This window comes from Prionailurus bengalensis, chromosome D3 (assembly GCF_016509475.1).
Source record: "Prionailurus bengalensis isolate Pbe53 chromosome D3, Fcat_Pben_1.1_paternal_pri, whole genome shotgun sequence".
In the NCBI taxonomy this organism is placed as follows: Eukaryota; Metazoa; Chordata; class Mammalia; order Carnivora; family Felidae; genus Prionailurus; species Prionailurus bengalensis.
In genome coordinates, this window is record NC_057356.1 from 7,568,224 (window position 1) to 7,581,464 (window position 13,241).

Genomic DNA, 13,241 nt, shown 5'->3' on the forward strand with positions numbered 1-13,241 from the left:
AGGATGGGCAAGGGGCGTGGTTTGCGGGCGGGCGGGGTCGCCGGAAGCCACACCCCTCTGGAAAAAAAATTGGTCTGGTGACTAGCAAGGACCACTACGGGGAGAAAAGGATTCCAGGTCATTCACACGCGATGTCACCAGCCGGAACAGGATGATCTCTTTCTAGGTGACTCATTTGCTTTCTACATTCATTCAACAGACATCTATTGAGCGCCTACCACGTGTTTGTGCTAGAGCACTGGACAAAGCTATCTTCAGTTCAGCTCTTCACATCTACCCAGCCCTGAGCTTTTGCAAAACACCTTCAAGCTTTATCCCCCATTTAAAAAAAAGATTTTATTTTGGGGGTGCCTGGGTGGCTCAATCGGTTTAGCGTCTGACTCTTGATTTCGGTTCAGGGCATTATCTCACTGAGTTCAAGCCCCACGTGGGGCTCTGCAATGACAGCATGGAACCTGCTTGGGAATCTCTCCCTCCCTCTGCCCCGCCCCCGGTGGTGCACATGCGCTCTCTGTCTCAAAAGAAGCTTTTTAAATTTTTTTTTTTTTTTTTTTTTTTTTTTTTTTTTGAGACAGAGAAGGACAGAGCATAAGCAGGGGAGGGGCAGAGAGAGAGGGAGACACAGAATCTGAAGCAGGTTCCAGGCTCTGAGCTGTCAGCACAGAGCCCAGTGGCGGGGCTCAAACTCACAGACTGTGAGATCATGACCTGAGCTGAAGTCAGTCGCCCAACCCACTGAGCCACCTAGGCGCCCCTCTCAAAATAAACTTTAATAAAAAAAAAAAAAAAGGAAAAAAGATTTTATTTTTAAGTAATCTCTACACCCAATGTAGGGCTCAAATTTGCCACCCCGAGATCAAGAGTTGCACACTCCACCAGCTGAGCCAGCCAACTGTTCCCCACCTTATCCCACATTTTACAAACCCTACAAGCTTAGGTTCACATCCGGTTCTTGCCACTCACTGTAATGTGCATGACCTTAGGTAAATTACTTCACTGCTCTGAGCCTGTTTGCTCATCTCTAAAATGGTTGCATAGTGACAGTAATATATCTCAGAGAGCTGCCATTTGCCAACAAATATTTATTAAATGTCATCTATATGTCATACACTGTCCCAGGAGCTAGAAAAGTAAAGAATTGAGTTACAACTCAGTACCTCTTACATATTAAGGCCTCTATTGGGGTGCATGGGTGGCTCAGTCAGTTAAGCCTCTGACTTCGGCTCAGATCATGATCTCACAGTTTGAGTTTGAGCCCCGCGTTGGGCTCTGTGCTGGCAGCTCAAAGCCTGGAGCCTGCTTCCGATTCTGTGTTTACCTCTCTCCCTCTGCCCCTCCCCCATTCATGCACGCACGCGCGCGCGCGCGCGCGCTCTGTCTCTCAAAAATACACATTTTTTTCAGAATTTTAAAAAGGCCTCTATAAACTTTGATAAAAATAGTGATGATAATAATAATTTATCAAATACTTACAATGTGCCAGGCACTGTTCTAAGTGCTTTACATGTATCAATTCAACAACCTTGTGAAACCTGGGTCGTTATTGTCCTCATTTGACAACTGAGAAAACCCTTTCAATAACCAACTTGTCCAAACAGCAGAATAAATTTCCAAATTTTCAACCTGGTTTAACCAAATGATAAAACTTAACATCTAAACATGTGCCCCCTAATATTTTGCACTCAAAAGGCCATACCATTACTTATGTAGCATTCAAACATTTTCCCCTGAATCTAATCCTGGCGAATAAACACAAATCCAAATTAAAGAACATTCTTCAAAACAAGTGGCCTGAACTCTTCAAAAAAGGTCAATGTTGTGAAATACACATACACAAGCTAAGCAATGTTGGAGCTTAAACAGACACAATAATTAAATTCAATGTGTGATCCTGGATTGGATCCCAGTTCTCTTTAAAAAAAAAAACAAAAAACTATAAAGGGCATTCTTGCAACAATTAGAGAAGTTTAAATATGGATAGTATAGTATCAATGTGAAATTTCCTGATTTTGGTACTAGTACTGTGGTTACATAAGACAATGTCCTTAGAAATTGTACCCCGTGGTATTTAGGGGCAAGAGAGGCAATTTACTTTCAAATTGTTCACAAAAAAAGTACAAACATATATTTGTAGACAAGAGAATGGTAAGGTAAATGTGATAAAGTAAATAATTGGTGATTCTGAGTAAAACACATACTAACAGTCTTCTTACCATCTTTGCAACTTTTCTGTAAGTTTGAAATTCTTTCAAAATAAAAAGTTACAAAAATAATCTTTATAGAGAAAAAAGTAGGATTGATTGCATTCGGACTCCTTTATTTTGTTCAATTATCTTCTTTAAATAAACTAACACTTCGGGGCACCTGGGTGGCTCAATCGGTTAAGTGTCCGACTTCAGCTCAGGTCAGGATCTCGGTGGTTCGTGAGTTTGAGCCCACGTGGGGCTCTGTGCTGACAGCTCGGAGCCTGGAGCCTGCTTCGGATTCTGTGTCTCCCTCTCTCTTTGTCCCTCCCCTGCTCATGTTCTGTCTCTCTCTCTCCTTCAAAAATAAACATTTAAATAAATAAATAAGTAAACTAACATTTCTAACCCTGACCCCTCCCACCAAAAAAAAAGAAAAAAAGAAGAAGAAGAAGAAAAGAAAGAAAAAAAAAACAAAGGAAGGAAGAAAAGAGAGACCTGATAACTAAATACAATGCATAATCTCCAATTGGATATGAGATTTTTTTTTTTAAATACTAAGCAGCAGCTTTAAAAGATATTATTGGGAAAACTTGAAAATTTTAATATGAACTTTATATTAGATTATAGTATTGCATCAATGTTCTATTTCTCTTGCTAAAATACTGGTGTTCTAGGGGCACCTGGGTGGCTCAGTTGGTTAAGCGTCTTGAGTTCATCTCAGGTCATGATCTCCCAGTTCATGGGTTTGAGCCCTGTGTTGGGCTCTGTGCTGATGGCTCAGAGCCTGGAGCCTGCTTCGGATTCTGTGTCTCCCTCTCTCTCTCTGCCCTTCTCCCGCTGCTGCTCTGTCTCTGTCTCTCTCAAAAATGAATAAACATTTTTTAAAAAATTTTTTAAAGGGGCACCTGGGTGGTTCAGTCGGTTAAGCATCTGACTTCGGCTCAGGTCATGATTTCTTTCTTTCTTTTTTTTTTTTTTTTTTTAAACGTTTATTTATTTTTGAGACAGAGAGAGACAGAGCATGAACAGGGGAGGGGCAGAGAGAGAGGGAGACACAGAATCCGAAACAGGCTCCAGGCTCTGAGCTGTCAGCACAGAGCCCGACGCGGGGCTTGAACTCATGGACCGCGAGATCATGACCTGAGCCAAAGTCGGCCGCTTAACCAACTGAGCCACCCAGGCGCCCCCGATAGGTCATGATTTCATGGTTTGAGCCCCGGATCAAGCTCTGTGCTGACAGCTCAGAGCCTGGAAGCTGATTCAGATTCTGTGTCTCCCTCTCTCTTTGCCCCTCCCTCCTTTGCTCTCTTTCTCAAATACTAAACATTAAAATTTTTTTTTAATTTTTTTAAAGGTATTGGTATTCTAATTATCTAAGAGAATCCTCTTATTCAAGGAGGTGAGTGCTGAAGTATTTAGAGATATGGTATCATAATTTCTACAACTAACTTGTAAGTGGTTTAGGAAAAAAGCTGTACATAAACATGCCTAAATATTAAAGGCATGGTGGGGGGGCGTTGGAGAATAGAGAGGGAGAGAGAGAGATTAAGGGAAAGGCAAAATGTAACAACAGGTAAGTGAAGGATATATGGGTGTTGGCAGAAACTATCTTGGAATTCCTGAGGTTTGAAATTTTTTCAAATAAAAAGGGCAGAGTGGAGATTCCTACCCATGCCTCTTGTGCTGCCTGTGTGGGAAGATTTCCACTCATCTGAAACCAGAGCTATTTTTTTTGTTGTTGTCGAAACCAGAGCTATTGTTTAAGTCACTGTATGATGTTATTGTCCATATTATCATTATAATAAACCTAGATCCAGTACCTTCCACTGCCTCCATAGCTCTCAAATCCATCCGTTAACTCCTCCTTCACCCACATCCCAATACCCCAATCTTTTTCCGGATCACAGCGGCTTCTGACCTGCTCTCAGCTTCTAGGTTGCCCCTTCCATCCATTCTCCACGTAACAGCCAAAAGAACCCTACCCTAAGAATAACACTGTCATTCAGCTGCTTAAAAGCTTTCAATGGCTTTCCAGTGCTCTTCTCTCGGCTTTCATGACCCTTCTAACCCCTGCTTGCCTTTGGATACACACACACACACACACACACACCCCACTTATTTTCCAGCCACACTGAACATCTAGCAGTTTCTGGCACATTCATTGCTCAGTCTCTCTCAGCACTGGGCGTTAGCACCCTCCTCTGGAACACCATGTCAGGCCAGGCTGATTCCAACTCCTCCTTCAAGATCCAACTCAAACACTACCTCCCTTGGAAATCCTTCTGTGACCCACCCCAAAGCTAGGGTTGATGTTTACTGTACTTTCCACATGTATTATAAATGCATATTTACCTGTGTGTCCCATGCACTAAGGATTCTTAGAGGATGTGGGCTGAAGCTTGTTTGTCTTCAAATGTTTGTAAGTGAGTGTTTAATAGAGGACGCAAAGGAGACAGGCTGAGAGAACAGTCTGCTCCTCCCCCATTCCTGTTGTTCTGGTTCTTCTTACCTGCAGTGGCCTCGGACAGCCAGCAGATCCTTTGTTTTAGAAAGCTGCCACGATCTAGGAGAACCTAAACCGGTTACCTCTTTTTATTCCACAACAAGAAGGAAGCCAAGAGATAAGGAATGGGGAAACGGAGGCAGGAAGCTAGAGCCACACCAGGAAGACATGGTCGGACATACTTCATATGGCCTGGCTGCAAATTTTCCTTGTTTTCCCTCCTGCCCCCAGGAGTCAGACCTACTGGCAAGACAATTACCTTTAGTCCTGTGGCTATAAACCAAGGGGCTGGCCTCCAAGGCCCAAATAGTGTGAGTTGGTTCACTAAGTGTTTGAGAGAGAGAGAGAGAGAGAGAGAGAGAGAGAATATATATATACATATATATATATATATATGTATATATATATACATTCCACACGTAATATAATCTCCACACATAATGTAGGACTTGAACTCACAACTCCAAGATCAAGAGCCACGTACACTATTGACTGGGCCAGCCAGACACCCCGGTACACTAAGAGTTGTAAAGAATTTTATTTTATTTTATTTGTTAAAGTTTATTTATTTATTTGGAAAGAGATAGAGAGAGAGTAAGCGTTCAAGGGGCAGAGATGGGGGGTGGAGTGGGGTTGGACAGAGGATCTGATCCCAAGCGGGCTCTGTGCTGACAGCAGAGAGATAGGGGGCTCGAACTCACAAACCGTGAGATCATGACCTGAGCCAGAAACCAAGAGTCGGACGCTGAGGATTTTAAGTTAGTTACTGGAACAGCTGCCATACTCAGAAGGCTATTTAAGAGGCATTTAATGGAAGGCCTACTTACAGAGTCACGGACAAACTCAAGGGAGCAAATAAGGGATAATGAAACTCTCTGGGACCAGCAACATGGGGTCAGTTACCACCCCAGACCCGAAGGGGCAAGGAGAGGGAACAGTTTCCAAAGCTAGAGAGGGTGTAGCCACCCAGCGGCAGTGTGGTGGTCAGCAGAACACAGCTGCACTAGAACATCTAGGGTAAATACGTCTCCTCTCCCTCCTGCTGCCTCCTGCAGGAGCCTCTGGGAAGCTGAGGACAAAGGGGTTAGGGATAAAGAATTACGGAGGGAAGAGACTTAGAGGGGCAAAGGAGTATCCAGCACAATTGCCAAATTTTAAACATTTGGGAAAGAAAGATGCAGAGCCCCACATAGTGTACGATCCTAGTTTTACACAACAAAGTCAACTCTCCCATATATGTGTATATAATTGCTTATGATTGCATGAGAAGGGAGAAAGGTGTGGGATTATACCTGTGAGCGTGTTAGGATTTAGTACCTGGACAGGGTTGGGGCAGGGGAGAAGACAATAGAAAAAATAGGATATTTATTAATATGAATTCAGAGTCATTTAACAAAGAAAATCATTGCTAAAGAAACTGCACATTCAAGTAAGATAGATCATTGTAGATGCTGTTTCTAATGACAAGATTTTGTTTGTTTCTAGGGGTTGGGTAAAGTAATTATGATACAGCCTTTCAGTGAAACACACACACACACACACACACACACACACACAATGAACATAGGTGTTTACAATCATGAAAAGTGTTTACAAAGCATATATTCAAGAAATCGTTACAGGGGTGCCTGGGTGGCTCAGTCGGTTGAGCTTCCGACTTCGGCTCAGGTCATGATCTCATGGTCTGTGAGTTCAAGCCCCATGTCGGGCTCTTTGCTGACAGCTTGGAGCCTGGAGCCTGCTTCCGATTCTGTGTCTTCCTCTCTCTCTGCCCCTCCCCCGTTCATGCTCTGTCTCTCTCTGTCTCAAAAATAAACATTAAAAATAAATTAAAAATAAATAAATAAAGGGGCGCCTGGGTGGTTCAGTCGGTTAAGCGGCCGACTTCAGCTCAGGTCATGATCTCACGGTCCGTGAGTTCGAGCCCCGCGTCGGGCTCTGTGCTGACAGCTCAGAGCCTGGAGCCTGTTTCGGATTCTGTGTCTCCCTCTCTCTGACCCTCCCCCGTTCATGCTCTGCCTCTCTCTGTCTCAAAAATAAATAAACGTTAAAAAAAATTAAAATAAAAAACTAAAAATAAATAAAAATAAAAATTGTTACAGGAAAGTATATCCATACTCATATCCACACCTATCTATGTATCTATGTATATTTCAGTGGTTGTGTCTAAATCAGTCATGGTGGTTGTGTATTGTCTATAGATGAAGGAGGATAACTGGTGGGTTTGTCTTCTGTATTTCTTTCTCTCTCTCTCTTTTTTTCTTCTTCTTTGAGAGAACAAGTGGAGAGAGTGGAAGAAGGGCAGAGAAAGAGAAGGAATCTCAAGCAGGCTCCATGCTCAGCATGGAGCCTGACACAGGGCTCGATCCCACAACCCTGGATCATGACCTGAGTCAAAATCAAGAGTTGGATGCTCAACTGACTGAGCCACCCAGGCGCCCCTTTCTTTACTTTTAATTAGATGTATTTTCTCCTTTTTTCCCTAAATTAACTTGCATTAATTCTGTTATAAAGAATAAAATACGTGGTGCCTGGGTGGCTCAGTCAGTTAAGCGTCTGACTTCAGCTCAGGTCATGATCTCACCGTTCATGAGTTCGAGCTCAGCATCAGGCTCTGGGTTGACAGCTCAGAGCCTGGAGCCTGCTTTGGATGCTGTGCCTCCCTTTCTCTCTGCCCCACCTCTCTCTCTCTCTCTCTCTCTCTCTCTCTCAAATAAACATTAAAAATTTTTTTAAGAATAAAATAAAACACACCTCTGAGCCGGTTAAACATGTATTCAGTTTGTGAAAATTCAGAGAGCTTTATACTTTTTCACTTTTCCATGTATATTAGTCTTCAATAAAAATACTACTTTTCAGTATCAAAACAATGCACAAAATCAAAAAGAAAATTCGAGAACCACCACAATGTTTTAATTGAGGTGAGAGTCACATAACAAAATTTTGGAGGTGAACAGTTCAGTGGCATTTAGAACATTTAGGATGTTGCGTAACCACTCCCTAACAGAATACTAGACACAGAATCACGCCTATCCCTGTAGGTATTAGAGACTCATAACACCTCTTCCTACCATTCAGAAATGGGAAAAGAGGGTTCAAAGAGGTTAAGCAGCAACTCGTAAGCCAAAGCTGACTCACCCATCGCCCCTGTGAAGAATGAGAGTCTATAATAGTCTGAACCGAAGGGTGGGCCATGTTCAAAAGCTTGGGGACTTTGGATGATGAGGACACAGGTTCAGTATGGAAGGGACCAATGGTTGACCTTGAGTAATCGGGACCTCCGATTATGCAATGATCAAGCTACTGACGTGATGGCGGTTTCACCTGAGAGGAAAGAGAAACCCCCCCCCCCTTTGACGTGCCCTTGGCCTCAATCCCATACATAGCAGATGCTCCCTGTGCAGGCCAAGGCTCTCTTTGCCACTCCCCAGTCGTGACCTCTGGCAATCAGAGCAGTGGAGGAACTCCTACAGGCTCAGGAAACCCATTTGTGGACCCTTCAGGAAGTTTGCAAACCATTTTTTTTTAAACACCAGCATCACTTAAATTGTACTAAAAATTAAATTTTAAAACTGCAAACATTTAGGGGCGCCTGGGTGGTTCATTCGGTTAAGCGTCCGACTTTGGCTCAGGTCATGATCTCACAGTTCGTGGGTTCGAGCCCCGCGTCGGGCTCTGTGCTGACAGCTCGGAGCCTGAAGCCTGTTTCGGATTCTGTGTGTGTCTCTCTCTCTCCGCTCCTCCCCTGTTCACGCTCTGTCTCAAAAATAAACATTAAAAAAAAATTTTTTTTTTAATTTTTTTTTTCAACGTTTATTTTTATTTTTGGGACAGAGAGAGACAGAGCATGAACGGGGGAGGGGCAGAGAGAGAGGGAGACACAGAATCGGAAACAGGCTCCAGGCTCTGAGCCATCAGCCCAGAGCCCGACGCGGGGCTCGAACTCACGGACCGCGAGATCGTGACCTGGCTGAAGTCGGACGCTTAACCGACTGCGCCACCCAGGCGCCCCAACATTAAAAAAATTTTTAAAAAACCCTGCAAACATTTAAATAATAAACTTACAACTAAAGCTGCATTTAAAACAAAGGTAACAAAAGCTCAGTTGTCACTACTTCCTAAATCTTTTACTATGTTTTAGTTTTACCTGTGCTTTTGAGGCTCTATTACAGCTGTGTGATGTGTTGTTGCACCTGCCCATTCTCAATTCCAGGTGTCTGTGACCTCACACTGGTAGTTTGAAATTGGCCACAGGACGTATATACGCCACAGAATGCAGCAACTGCTACAAATTAGGACTTGCTTTATTGTTTTATTGATTGGCAGGGCAGGAGTGAACAATCTACAGCCCCTGGTCCAAATCTGGACCACTGTTTTTTTTTTCCCCTCACTGCCTGTTTTTGTAATAAAGTTTCACTGGCACACAGAGGTACCAATTCATTTACAAACCATCTATGGCTGCTTTCACGTACAACAGCAGAGTTAAATAGCTACGGCAGAGGCCATATGGCCTGCAAAGCCTGAAATATATACTATCTAGCTGTTTACAGAAAATGCTTGCCAGGATCTACTCTAGACTTTTAAAAGAGCAAAAGAGGGGCGCCTGGGTGGCTCAGTCGGTTAAGTGTCCGACTTCGGCTCAGGTCATGATCTCAGGGTCCGTGAGTTTTGAGCCCCGCATCGGGCTCTGTGCTGACAGCTCAGAGCCTGGAGCCTGTTTCAGATTCTGTGTCTCCCTCTTTCTCTGACCCTCCCCCGTTCATGCTCTCTCTCTGTCTCAAAAATAAATAAATGTTAAAAAAAATTTTTTTTAAAAAAGAGCAAAAGACTATTGCATATTTGAAAGTTGCTAAATGAGTAGATCATAAAAGTCCTCATCACAAGAAAGAAAATTATTTTTTTAATTTTTTAAAGTTTACCTATTTATTTTGAGAGAGAGACGGAGGGAAAGAGAGAATCCCAAGCAGGCTCTGCACTGTCAGATGTGGGGCCCAGATGTGCGGCCTGAGCTGAAATCAAGAGCTAAATGCCCAACCAACTAACTGAGCCACCCAGGTGCCCCAAGAAAGAAAATTCTGTTAACTATCTATGTATGGTACAGATGTTAACTTGACTTAGTGTGGTGATCATTTCACATTGTATACACATATTGAGTTCGTTACATTGTACACCTGAAACTAATATAATGTTATTTGTCAATTATACCTCAATAAAAAGAATTTTTTATTGTTATTAAAAAATGTTTTAATGTTTATTTATTTTTGAGAGAGAGAAAGACTGAGCAGGGGAGGGGCAGAAAGAGAGAGAGAGACATGGAATCCTAGGCAGGCTCCAGGCTCTGAGCTGTCAGCACAGAGCCCGATGCGGGACTCGAACCCACAAACCCTAAGATCACGACCTGAGCTGAAGTCAGACACTTTAACTGACTGAGCCACTCAGGTGCCCCAATAAAAACAAATTTTTCTTTTCTTTTTTTTTTTTTAAGATTTTTTTTAATGTTTATTTTATTTTTGAGACAGAGACAGAGAGAGTGTGTGCAGGCTGGGGAGGGGCAGAGAGAGGAAGACAGAGGATCTGAAGTGGGTTCCACAATGGCAGCACAGAGTCTGATGTGGGGCTTGAACTCATGAACCGTGAAATCATGACCTGAGCCGAAGTCAGATGCTTAACCAACTGAACCACCCAGGTGCCCCAAAATTTTTTGAAAGAAATCTCTGCTCCCAATGTGGGACTCAAACTCATGCCCTTGAGACCAAGAGTGGCATACTCTACCCACTGAGCCAGCCAGAAGTCCCCTGGCTTGGCATTTTCTTTCTTTCTTCTTTCTTTCTTTCTTTCTTTCTTTCTTTCTTTCTTTCTTTCTTTCTTTCAATTTCTTTAAGGTTTATTTATTCTCGAGACAGAGACAGAGTTCGAGCAGGGGAGAGGCAGAGAGAGAGGGAGACACAGAAACCGAAGCAGGCTCCAGGCTCTGAGACATCAGCACAGAGCCCGACGGGGGGCTCGAACCCACGAACTGTGAGATCGTGTCCTGAGCTGAAGTCAGACGCTCAACCGACTGAGCTACCCAGGCGCCCCTTGGCATTTTCTAACCGAAGCAGACAAGTGATTTGTGCCAGTCTTCATCTTCCTGAGTCTCGATTTCCTTATCTGTAACACAGAAGAAATAACACCGAGAGGACAAGACAGGTACAATGCCCAGAAGCGCACACCAGGTGCGGTAGAGGGGCCGGTACAGTGAGGGCGTCACGGGATGGGTTCTCCAAAAGCAGGGGCTGAGACAGAGCTTGGGGTGCAAGAAGTTTTTAGGGCTCCACCTTGCTGAAAGGAGGGGGGAAACGAGATTGAGAAGAAGGAGTGGTCGGTGGGGGAGGAGTCCACAAGGCCTTGGCCAACCCCACCGGGGGCTCCGGAGATAGACTTACCCATCAGTTTTCCCCATTGGGCTGAAATGACCTGACCTTTCAACCGCTACTGTGCTCAGTCGCAGCCGCTTTGGGAAAAGTCTCTGCAGCAGCAGATCCTGTGGGAGTGTCCAGCCTGCCAGTGTCCCTGCACCTGGGCAGCAATTACTGCCTCGAAGGCAGATGGGGCAGCAGGTCGTTGTCCCTACCACAGCGGTGCACTGTCTTTAAAGCATTTAAAAATAATATGGGGCACCTGCATGGCTCAGTTGGTTAAGCATCCGACTTCAGCTCAGGTCACCATCTCACAGCCCATGGGTTCGAGCCCCAGGTCGGGCTCTGGGCTGACAGCTTGGAGCCTGGAGCCTGCTTCGGATTCTGTGTCTCCCTCTCTCTCTGCCCCCCTCTCACTCGCTTGTGCACATGCGCACTCTCTCTCTCTCTCAAAAATAAGTAAACATGAAAATAATTTTTAAAAAGAATTTAAAAAAATAATAAAAACCGCTGAAGTCCGTCAACGTTATTTTATCATTTTGTGCCAGCAACTTGAAACAACATCAATGCCAGTTGCTACAGCAGACAAGCCCCGCCCCCCCCCCTCCACCACCACCTTGGCGCCTGACGTTGGATAAGTGCTCCTGGACAGCGTTGTTGCTGCTATGATTACGATTGTTCTCCTAGTGTGCCAGAATCAATGGTCGTAAAGGCCAGAAACCCATCTCAAACTAGCTGAAGCAGAAGAGGGAGAATTCGGGCTCACCCAGAAGCATGCCTGGAACAAGATGCTCAGATATTAGGAATCTGTTTCTTTCCCGTCCCTGCTTTCCCTGTGCTGGCTTCATACACAGGCACATTTACCCCGCATGGAAGCAGACGTGGCCAGCAAAGCACCGTGCGGTCAGCTGAACAAATACAGAGCTCAGAGAGACGCTCTTTCTCAAGCAAAAGTCCCAGGGCAAACCCACATTGGCTGGCTCTGGGCCAGGCTCCCATCCCTGAAGCAATCACAGGGTTTTCTCACTGGCTGGTCCCGGCTCGCCTGCCCTTAAAACCACGTGGACAGGGAGGGGAAGGGATGGTTTCGCAAAGGAAAAGAGATGCTGTAACAACAGGGTAGGAGTGGATGCTGGCAGCAAGTATCCAGGACATTCCTCTGTGCTCCCAGCAAATATCCAGGACATTCCTTAGTGCTCCCAGAGCCAAGCCGGGAGGACATCCTTCAGAACACATCAGAGGCAGGGCACTCATTGCTTGCACAGTTTGAAACACTGAGACTCAGAGAGGAGCTGGGAGTAGCCCAAGTTCACAGTCTCCAGAGCCCAGGGATCCTGTATCCCAGGCCGACAACTCTCTTGACCCTCCAGGCCATCACTGATGCCTGGTGATATGGTTGCCTGTCCCCTCAAAGCTCAGGCCTGTGGGCTCTGTGCCGGGAGAGATACAGAATAGCCACGCCCCACTGGCCCCGCCCCACTGCACTACCCTGATAACAGCCCAGCCCCCTGGCCAGCCCACACCTTCTCCCTAACTTCGGTGTGCCCTTGTGGGGAAGGCTGTGGGGCGCAGGGCAGGGTGGGGGAAATTCTATCCCTGGGCTGGTGCCTTTGAATCCTCATCCCTTCTTTTTGGGGCTCTGTAGCTGTAGATTCTAGGAAGCAGAACACAAGACTGTTTGGCTGTTTTTAGGTCCAATTCTAAAATGTAACTAAAGCCTTTGGTTTATTTATGTTCTCTGAATATAATGAAGAATCACAAATAGGCCACTGGGCCACTCCAGTCCCAGCACAGCACCTATGAACAGCTGGGTTTTCTGCTCAGCTCTCTTTCCTACGACCTTGAAGGGAGGAGCCTTTAAAGTCATGATGATGTTGCACTTATAAAACTCTGAACAGCCCCCACTGCCTCAGAGATAAAACCCAAGTACCATAGCCCAATATTCGAGACCCTCCCACATTCCTTATAACAATCGACATAATTGGTAACCATTAACTGAGTCTTACTAAGGGCCAGACTTCAAGCAAAGCATCCTACCTTCATTAGATCAGATGACCCTCAGACGACCCTATGAAGGAGGTGCTATGATAAGTCCCCATTTACAGAAGAGGAAACTGTAGAGGCTGCTTTTAGGGAACAGGCTTAAGCAATGGA

The 13,241-nt window shown here is 44.9% G+C and overlaps 1 long non-coding RNA gene across 1 annotated transcript in view; it reads left to right on the plus strand.

Annotated features, from left to right (window-relative positions):
* Positions 1-24: 24 nt before the first annotated feature.
* The window catches only part of LOC122470186, a 20,724-nt gene continuing 7,507 nt past the window's right edge, over positions 25-13,241 (plus strand). Inside the window, exons 1-2 of the long non-coding RNA XR_006293854.1 lie at positions 25-166; positions 3,541-3,585. This is a non-coding gene — a long non-coding RNA (uncharacterized LOC122470186). The remainder of the gene's footprint in view (positions 167-3,540; positions 3,586-13,241) is intronic.